This window comes from Berghia stephanieae, chromosome 1 (genome assembly GCF_034508935.2).
Source record: "Berghia stephanieae isolate SIO BIC M18660-M18661 chromosome 1, UCSD_Bste_1.3, whole genome shotgun sequence".
Lineage (NCBI taxonomy): Eukaryota > Metazoa > Mollusca > Gastropoda > Nudibranchia > Aeolidiidae > Berghia > Berghia stephanieae.
In genome coordinates this window covers 43,217,376-43,226,612 of record NC_088360.1, presented here as the reverse complement: position 1 = coordinate 43,226,612, position 9,237 = coordinate 43,217,376, and positions in this window count along the sequence as shown.

Here is a 9,237-nt window from a genome sequence, read left to right as displayed (position 1 = left end):
AATTCTTTTTTCCAGGGACAAACTTGGGACGTCACACAGATAAAGAAGTGAACAACAAAAAAGGTAGATGGGTTTGTTTTAGGTGAAACCCACCTGCAAACCGTTTGGGTCACAAGTGGTTTTAAAAAAAGGGAAAGAAAATAAAAGGAATGGGAAAAAGTTTGGAGCAGAAATCATCTGTTTTAAACCTCATCCTAAACCGAGGAAAAAAAAGGGGGCCCTAAAAAAACCCCAGAAATCTCTTTCCCGGAAAAAGACAGAAATCCGAAAAGAAAGGGAAAAGGGCGGGATGAAAAAGCCCTTTACCAGCAGCCCCTCCAACCCCCCGCAAGTGATGGTGATTGGTGAATGATGAATAATATTGATGTTGAGGATAAATGTGGGAAAGTATTGTTGAATTATTGGTGAACTATGCAAATAACCAAAATTTATGCATTATAATATTTAGTGCACCACTGAAAATGAAATGAGCACCAATGATAAAAACAGAGGAAATGCAGCTTGATGCACCTTTTTGACAGACTTCCAATAAAAATCAAAACTACTTGCAAAAATAGGAAACGATTCAATGTAATACAGAAATGATGTGAGAAATAATGACAGTAGTAGGAAAGTATTGTTGAATTATTGGTGAACTATTCAACAACCAAAAGTTATTTTGGTATAAATGCAGTATGACATTTATCGCATAAATGAAATGGCTATGAGCATCAAAGATTGATACAGAGTGGAGTTAGACCTTGGCATTGACTTGACTGATACCGATTTTTGGAAAGCTGTTCATTTGTCCGGAAAACTACATATTACAGTCTTGTTTAGATACCGGCATTAATTTTTATAACTATTTCTTGTAGGCAATCAGTGGACTATATTCCTAAAAAAAATATGCTGAGCGTCATTATACGCATTATAGTTATTATAAGACTGAAGCAGTTGAAAGCAAAAAAAGATCATTCCAAAAATCAGCATTGCTCCACTTAGAGTCAAACCTCAGATCTCCTGATTAGTTGGTCAGTCGCGTTACCATTACACCAGAGATAATCTAATAATTGAAATGCTTTTTTCACAAAGCATAATCAACGAGATTAAAGAATGAAACAATGGAAAGATGGAAAGTAGGCAAAGAAAAGATGCCAGAGAGAGAGAGAGAGAGAGAAAGAGAGAGAGAGAGAGAGAGAGAGAGAGAGAGAGAGAAGAGTGTACGAAGGGATTCAAACGCGTCGAGGATAAAAGTAGGAAAGTATTGATAAATTATTGGTTACCCGTGCAAAACTATTTTATTTCAAAATCTTTGAATTGTGTAATAAAAGTTAAATTTTATCCCCATACCTTTAAAACGTGTATTTAATATTAAATGATTTAATTGATTGGCAAACGAAAATTGATTTCATGGAAATGTAATATTTAGATTGAGTGGAAGACTTGATTTGAGATAGAAACCCTGTTAAATTTTGGGGGATCTCAGATGATGACAGAGGTGGCTGATGCGTCCCAATTGTATGAAAAGAAAACAAAAGGTACCAATCTGAATAAAACTAGACAGATATTGAAATATTTGGAAAACCAACCAATTGAAATATAACAAGATGCTCAAAACAAACCCAGCTTGTAACCTTGGAGTATGAAAAAAATAAATATCGAATTATCCATTTTAAAAACCCAAGCTTGTATTTCATAATGCAACTATTTTAATATTTTTATCTGGGTTTCTGTTTCACATTTCTACTTAAAGTGTCTTTGTTTTCAAAACTAAGCAGCAATGTTCAGTGTATAAATGGGGTTGTGTTTCATGTCAAGGGGTATGAAATGCTTAAGTTTGTAGTGATGGTGAATGACACATATTGATGAATAACGAGGTGAAAATTCAAGAGAAAAATGGAAATGTCTATCAAAAAAGGTTTTAAAATATCAATGTTGCCTTGTGATTGCTGTAAGAATGTCATTCCACAAACGCAATGGCTTCCAAAAAAAAAAAATAAACTAGTTTTAAAGAGGATTCAGCATGAAATAAAAAGTTATAACATGATGTCCCTACAATATAACTGACATTGAATTTGACATAACCGGATGACCACTGGATTTTTCTTAGACAAATCTTCGACTTTTTTTCCACTAACTGACAGCTCTTTTCATTTATTTTTCAATCAATATTCCTTCAATTTTCACTTATTACTTTATTCATATTTCATTTATTTGTCTAGTTCTGCAATTACGTGTTTCATCATTTACTTCTAATTCATTCTATCTATGTATTTCCCTTTCATTTCAATCATTTCGTGCTTCTCCCCTCTTAATTAAAACTGTAAATTAAATATATTGAGTATGAAGCCAATAGCAAAACAAGCATGTGATTTATAATATGTAAAAGGATTTTTAAAGAGCGAAACAAAAAATGAGATAACATTAAATCGAAACTAGATAAACTAAAGAAGGTAAACTAACAAAATGTCGACTAATGCATTATTCCTCAGGTTAAAGAAACAAATTTCTACAACTTCAACTATTTTAACTACAACTACTACAAATATTTCAACTACTATATCTACCACTACTACTACTACTACCACAACACCATCACCATGATGACTATTATTGTCACCAATATCATCATTCTCCACATTAACATTATTATCAGCATAATTAGTTTTTATGATTTTCAGCATCGTCTTCATCATGCGTATTATCATCACAATCATTAATATCATTATTAAGTTTTTCTTTTGTTTCAACTGCGCTTGCAAGATATTTGTTCATGAATGAAGTAAGACAAGACTAGAATGAAGGGAGAAGAGAAATAGAAAGGAAGTAGTAATGTTCCTCTGCCTGTTGTCAGAATGAGAATCATAATGGCTTTGTTCAGATCAAAGATGATTTACCAGAAATAGGTGCATGGTACCAGCAAACATCCTCAATTGTGTTCTGTGATGCCTACCCATTATTTCAATCACCCTGTGTGTACAAATGTACAAAATGAACAAAGCCACTTCCCATTTTCGACAAAAACCGACAGATGGTATAATGTAGCCCTGGTTTCTACATCCCAGCCATGTATAGACTGGGTGTAAGCCACATGGGCATAATGTTCATTATCATTATAATCCTTATCAAATGTATCTATCTATAAGGTTTCATTATTATTAAACCCAATTCCCACTTCATAGGAACAATCCTTTCCATCACTGCTTGAGGTAAGTTTCATCCAGCATTGATGATTTACGAGGGGAAATAATAGACTTTCATCTATGGTTTGTTGATGACGAGTGAAAAGCAATAAATCTTGTGACAGGAGAACAGATAAATTGACAAATAAAAATCCTACAAATTATGATACGTAACCACCATCAAGACGATCTCACCATACTTGAGACCGGAGTGCAACAATAAATTCAGATATAAGATGAGAGATGACTTGGTCGCTTCTTGACAAATTTACTTTTCGCTTCTTGACAAATTTTCATTTACATGATTTCTTGAAATGATAGATTGTAGAAAGGATGATCTGCAATGAGAAGGAAAAAGATAAAATAACATAAGGACGACAAAGAAATGGAAGGTATTCATTATCTATATTCATAATTATTAGTGCTTGGGTCAGAATAGAGCCATTGTGAAATTCTCATTTTGAACACACGATACCAACCCGACATGAGCGACATATTTAATTTTTCACGAAGCATTAACAATTTTAAAAGCATTTGAATGTAACAATGTAATTTACAATGAATAAAATATATCTCCCGGCTCCCACTCCAATAAATCTCGACTACTTCCCTCTTGGCAAATGATCCAAGTCCAAGCTCTGTCAGAACACGAGTAATCTCATTTTAAGACAAAAAGCAGCTTTGTTTAAGCTGACAGTGGAAGGAGTAGGGGAGAGGAGTAAAAAAATAAGACAGCTAGGTCTTCCCGGCCCACGGCTGGTGATTTTATATCCGATTTAAATAGATAAGTTAAGACCAAATGCCGCAATCTACTGAATGAGTTTTTGAAACACGACAGGATGATAAATGTGACCCGAGGATTAAAGCGGTATTATTTCGGTTATTAAGAAATTGAACTTTTAGACAAGGGTCATACAATACGAGTAGAATAAGTATACCATCTTTTTTGGTGAGAACAAAATGAGTTTTTTTTATATAGCTCAATATCCACTAAACAAGCTCAAAGTTACAAGTAGAACGAGACACGACGTCTGTTGGGCGATACTACACTTTTTTTCCGACAGGGCAGACAATGCTGCTAACGGCGAGGCACTCATTTTACACCCGATTTCGGTGAAAGAATGTGAGTAAAGAGCCTTTTCCAGGGGACTCAACTGTGCGCCAAGCCAGGCTCGAACCCAAGACCTTCCGCTCCAAAAGCGAATGTCATACCACAAGGCGACATTGACAATACTGACATTGAAATCTCTTACTGGCATCAGGTTTACCCCAACATAATACCGTTTTTATGCGATGGGTTACAAATGTCAATGTTGGAGACTTACTTGATCTTCCTTTCCACTGGACAATCGGGCTATTCTGTATTGAGTAGAAATGAGAATGACGGCCTCTGTAAATCATTGACATTACTTCCTCTTTTCTGATGGATGCATTATTCAAATTCCCCCAGTATCTTTGGTGGCAAGGAACGAGAGGTGCTGGTAGGTTTTTTACAAGAGCGCTGCAAACCAAGAAAAACGTGAATAAAATGAAAATAACTATGGGATTTCTATTGTGTAAAACCATCGTCTTATTATGCTGATTCCATCTATCATCATCATCATCATCATCATCATCATCATCATCATCATCATCATCATCATCATCATCATCATCATCATCATCATCGTCGTCGTCGTCGTCGTCGTCGTCATCACCACCACAACACTATCATCGCCGAATCAATTGTGTTGAAATTATATGCAATAGATTAACTTTATGCTTTCATCTATTCTCTTGTATAAAATCATTTCTCGTTTTTGCTTATTTAAAAGGCTTTTTCGAGGCTTGCGACATTTTGGTCGTATCAGCGCCAATAAAAAAAGATGCAAATTAAATAGTAAAAAAATATAAGTGCAATTATAAAAATCAAGACAAAAATAAGATAAAAGGAATTGGTTCAAATGAACAGATGCAGACGGGTCTAGGTTCTAATTTTATTCCATTGATGTCAATAGTTTGAAATCATCTAAATGTCTCTTTCAAAACCAACGCAGGACCCCACAGAGAGGAAAACTTTCAAATGTTAGCAAGATATGTTCAAAACAAAAATATAACTAAATATAACAATAATAATAAAAAAATATAACTAGCATGGGAAAACTATCACCTTCCAAATCGAACGCTATACATTTTACTGTTTGTTACAAAACCAAGTAATCCTATTCCAAGAAAAAGACGGAAAGCAACTCCGAAAACATAGGGGGGTAGAATACATAGCAAGTGACCCCCTGCCCACCATTTGAGGTCAAAAGACTCCACCCAGATTCTCATTTTTATTTGCCAAGATCTGCTGTACTCTGCAAAACCACTTTAAAAATTTGACAAGAAAACTCGTTCCTTCGAATATCGGTCAATTCAATCGATCAATAATTGTAGGACGAGTTTTCTTGCCAAGATTTTTTACTATTTTTTTCCGAGCATGACGGCAAAGCGCAGGTGCTAGTGGTAGGGTTTTGGCAAGTGAGTACTGTAAAAAATAAATTGGACAAATTGAAAATGTCTGATCCCACTTCTATTTCTGTATTTCTTTAAGAGAATGTCCACACAAATAACACCGGATTTCATTTATGCATAACCATTGTCTTACGTTGATTTTGTCTATACACACCACCATCACCATCACCGTAGTCGTAACAATTTCGTAGCATAGAAAATGATACAATCTTATTTTATGCTTTTTATATTATTGTGATAGAAATCCATTCTATCTTGTTTTTTTTTTTCACCCAAATCGATTGCCAGATCTGTCATACTCTGAAAAAGAACTTTGACCAGAAAACTCGTCCTTCAAATACCGATCATTTTAATCAATAGATATTTGAAGAACAAGTTTTCTGGTCAATTTTTTTTTCCAGAATACGGCAGGACAGGTCCTCAGGATCTCATGGCTATGAAGGAATATTATTTATATTAGAATGTAAATGTGAGCAAGGAGATGAGTTCGGTCTTCACGACTGTGCAGAGTATATTTTTAAAAGGCATGGATATGCGACTCCACTGATTTTTTAAAAACAAAACACTTCCTGCTCAGAAAAATAATTGCAGGATACTCCACATTAATCAAAACGGGATCATTTATTAACAGAGACAAAGTACGTAGATCCACTCCGTCTTTATTTTATTCATTATTATAGTTTCAACATAATCTCTAATTCATGATGGGATTTTTGAAAATCAAAATTGTTGAAAAACAAATTATGACGCGTCAGGTGTTGTAATTCAGATATTGTCCTAGTTTCATGTTTAACTGCTATTTTCTTTAGACAAAGTTTTTCATTGACAATGCCGATTTGAAATACGATAAAATATTCTTACCCGCGTGATATTTTCCTTTTTTTTTGTGATGATCAAATTGATGTGGCTCTCAAGATCACATATTTGGCGGTTATGAAAGCATTACAGATGAAGGCGGGGTAGGTTGTAGGTATTAAATTCTGACCTGTTTGAGACAAAAACAATATTTAATATTAAATTTATTCGAAGTAAAGCCATCATAATATAATTAGATAGTTTAAAATAAAATGGGGCCATTATATTGTGAAATATTCACTAAACATGCTCAAAGCGCTTTACAAGGGATCCCTAGCCGACAGTAGCACTTAACATGTAAGACGAGACATGTCGCCTGTTAGGCGATATTGCATTTTTTCCGACAAACACAATGGTATTAACAGTCATGTGCTCATTTTGCATCCGCGTATGGTAGAGAATGTGAGTAAAGAGCCTTGTTCAAGGACTTAACTATGCATCTAAAGAGGGGATATATATATATATATATATATATATATATATATATATATATATATAATCGGGCCGGGGGAGGGGGAAGAGAGACCGGAAGAGACCTCCCCCCCCCCCCCCCCCCGCCCTGCTGATCGCCCCACCCATTCTTTTATTCTCTCAACCCTAACCCAAGATACTATTAACCGATGAAACAATGTTTGCGGCAAGACTTCCTTAGTTTCACAGCACTTTTATTTATGTCACTTAATCTTTTAGAGATGTTGGAATTTGACTAAGTTGCAATGCCCAATATAACTAGTTTTTTAATTTTCATAAGTGGTGTGATTTTTCTAACTTCAAAAACAATTTTCTGACTCGGTTCTTTATGAAGCCATTTTTACTTGTGTTTCCATTCTGTTTCGATATTGCAAGTGATGGAAATATGTTTCTTCAGGCTATAGTTACTCGTGTAAAGGGCTGTGAAACTATTGAACTCCGCCTATGTGTGGAATTTCAGCCTTGATTTTAAGTCTGTGTACTTATTTTTTATCATTAGAATAAACGGTATCCATCAAAAATAAAAAGCGCAATAATGTAAACAACTCAATCCAAGCATGAGCAATTAATCTTCTTTAGGCCTAATTAATTCAAGACACCGTGAAGCCATCTAAAAAAGGACGGATCTCAATACAGACATTCTAGTCTTCAGAGTCATGAGGTGGGTTGAGTCACCTTTAAAAAAATGTTAAATGGACACTTTAACCATCGCTTGCTACTATTTGGATGGGTCAACAGTCTTATCACAAATTACTTTCCGCCAGATCTATCAGACCTAGCCATCAAAGCACTGCCGTGTAATTCATAAGAAAAAAACAAACCCACCGTGACTGAATCCTGGACGGATGTTAAGCGAAGGCTCTTTATCGAAACCGAATACTTTTAACACATATGCATAGACAATGATTTCAGTTTGTTTTTTTAAATTATTAGTAAGGAGACTTGCTCTCATTTTGGGGAAGCATTTCGTACGATGCTCGGGGAAAAGGAACTGCTTCAAAACGTTGCTAACCCTGATAGAAAAAAATCACAAAAAAAATAAAATTAAAAACCATCTTTCGTCTATGATTTCATGGTTAGCAGTGTTTCTAAGGCAAGTTCTATCGGTAGTTGGTTATTATGTTAGCGATCTTAGCATTTTGAGACAGTTTATTACTCCTGAGTAACGTATGGAAGGCCTCCCAAATTATGTCGATGTTATGATTCGCTTAACCTCGGAAGAAAGGAGCAGTTTTATAATAAGTCAGCTCGATTCTCAATGACTTGCCTGTCCCCGCGGTTTTTTGCCATTTCAAACGCCAAAATTTGCCATAAAAATGGTAAAATTTGCCATCAAAATAGCAAAATTTGCCAAAAATTTTCCGCTAGTTTTACAAAAATCAAACAATTAAAACGGTAACAAATTGACACAAATAGGGCATTTTGTAGAATATTGATGTCACAACATGTCAACATGAATTAATTTATATTTTGAATGGTTTGAAATAATAATAATAATAATAATAATAATAATAATAAAAATAATAATAATAATAATAATAATAATAATAATAATAATAATAATAAATAATAATAATAATAATAATAATAATAATAATAATAATAATAATAATAATAATAATAATAATAATAATCATAATAATAATAGCCATAGTAAGTAAGTAAAAAAAGAAGTAATCAAAATATTTTATTTATTTAGCTTCTTAAAATTTGGGAAATCAAAGTGAACAATCGCATAAAAAATTCATAATTTGAAAAACTAATTAAGGAGAGGAAAAAAAATAACTATTCACAAGGAAAGAGAAACAAAATCCATTTTCCAATGGGGGCACATTAAATTTGTATTCTCTACCTACTATCCAATTTTGAGCATTATTATTATTGCTTTATATTTCAGTATGTGCCTAATGGGTTTTTGAATGAAAAACATGGGGGGGGGGGTGGGGGGGGGGGGAGGCAAAAAACAAATCTTGGGATCTCCAATAGCCTAGGCTAGGCCATAGAGGTGGGAGGCTAGGCTTAAACATGTTTGTCCGTTATTTAGTGCCAATTTTGGATGCTAGCATTGAAAGTCGCAGTCTTTTCACAATTGTTCATAGCTTTTGTTGTTTTTTTTTTAAACAAAAAATCGTCAATTTAGCCTAAAAACGGGGAAAATTGCGGCTTTTTGCGGCCAAGGGTGAAATCTGCGGCCGTGAAAAACTGCGGGGACAGACTTACATTACATCGTTCTGTAGATAAATTAAGACCATAA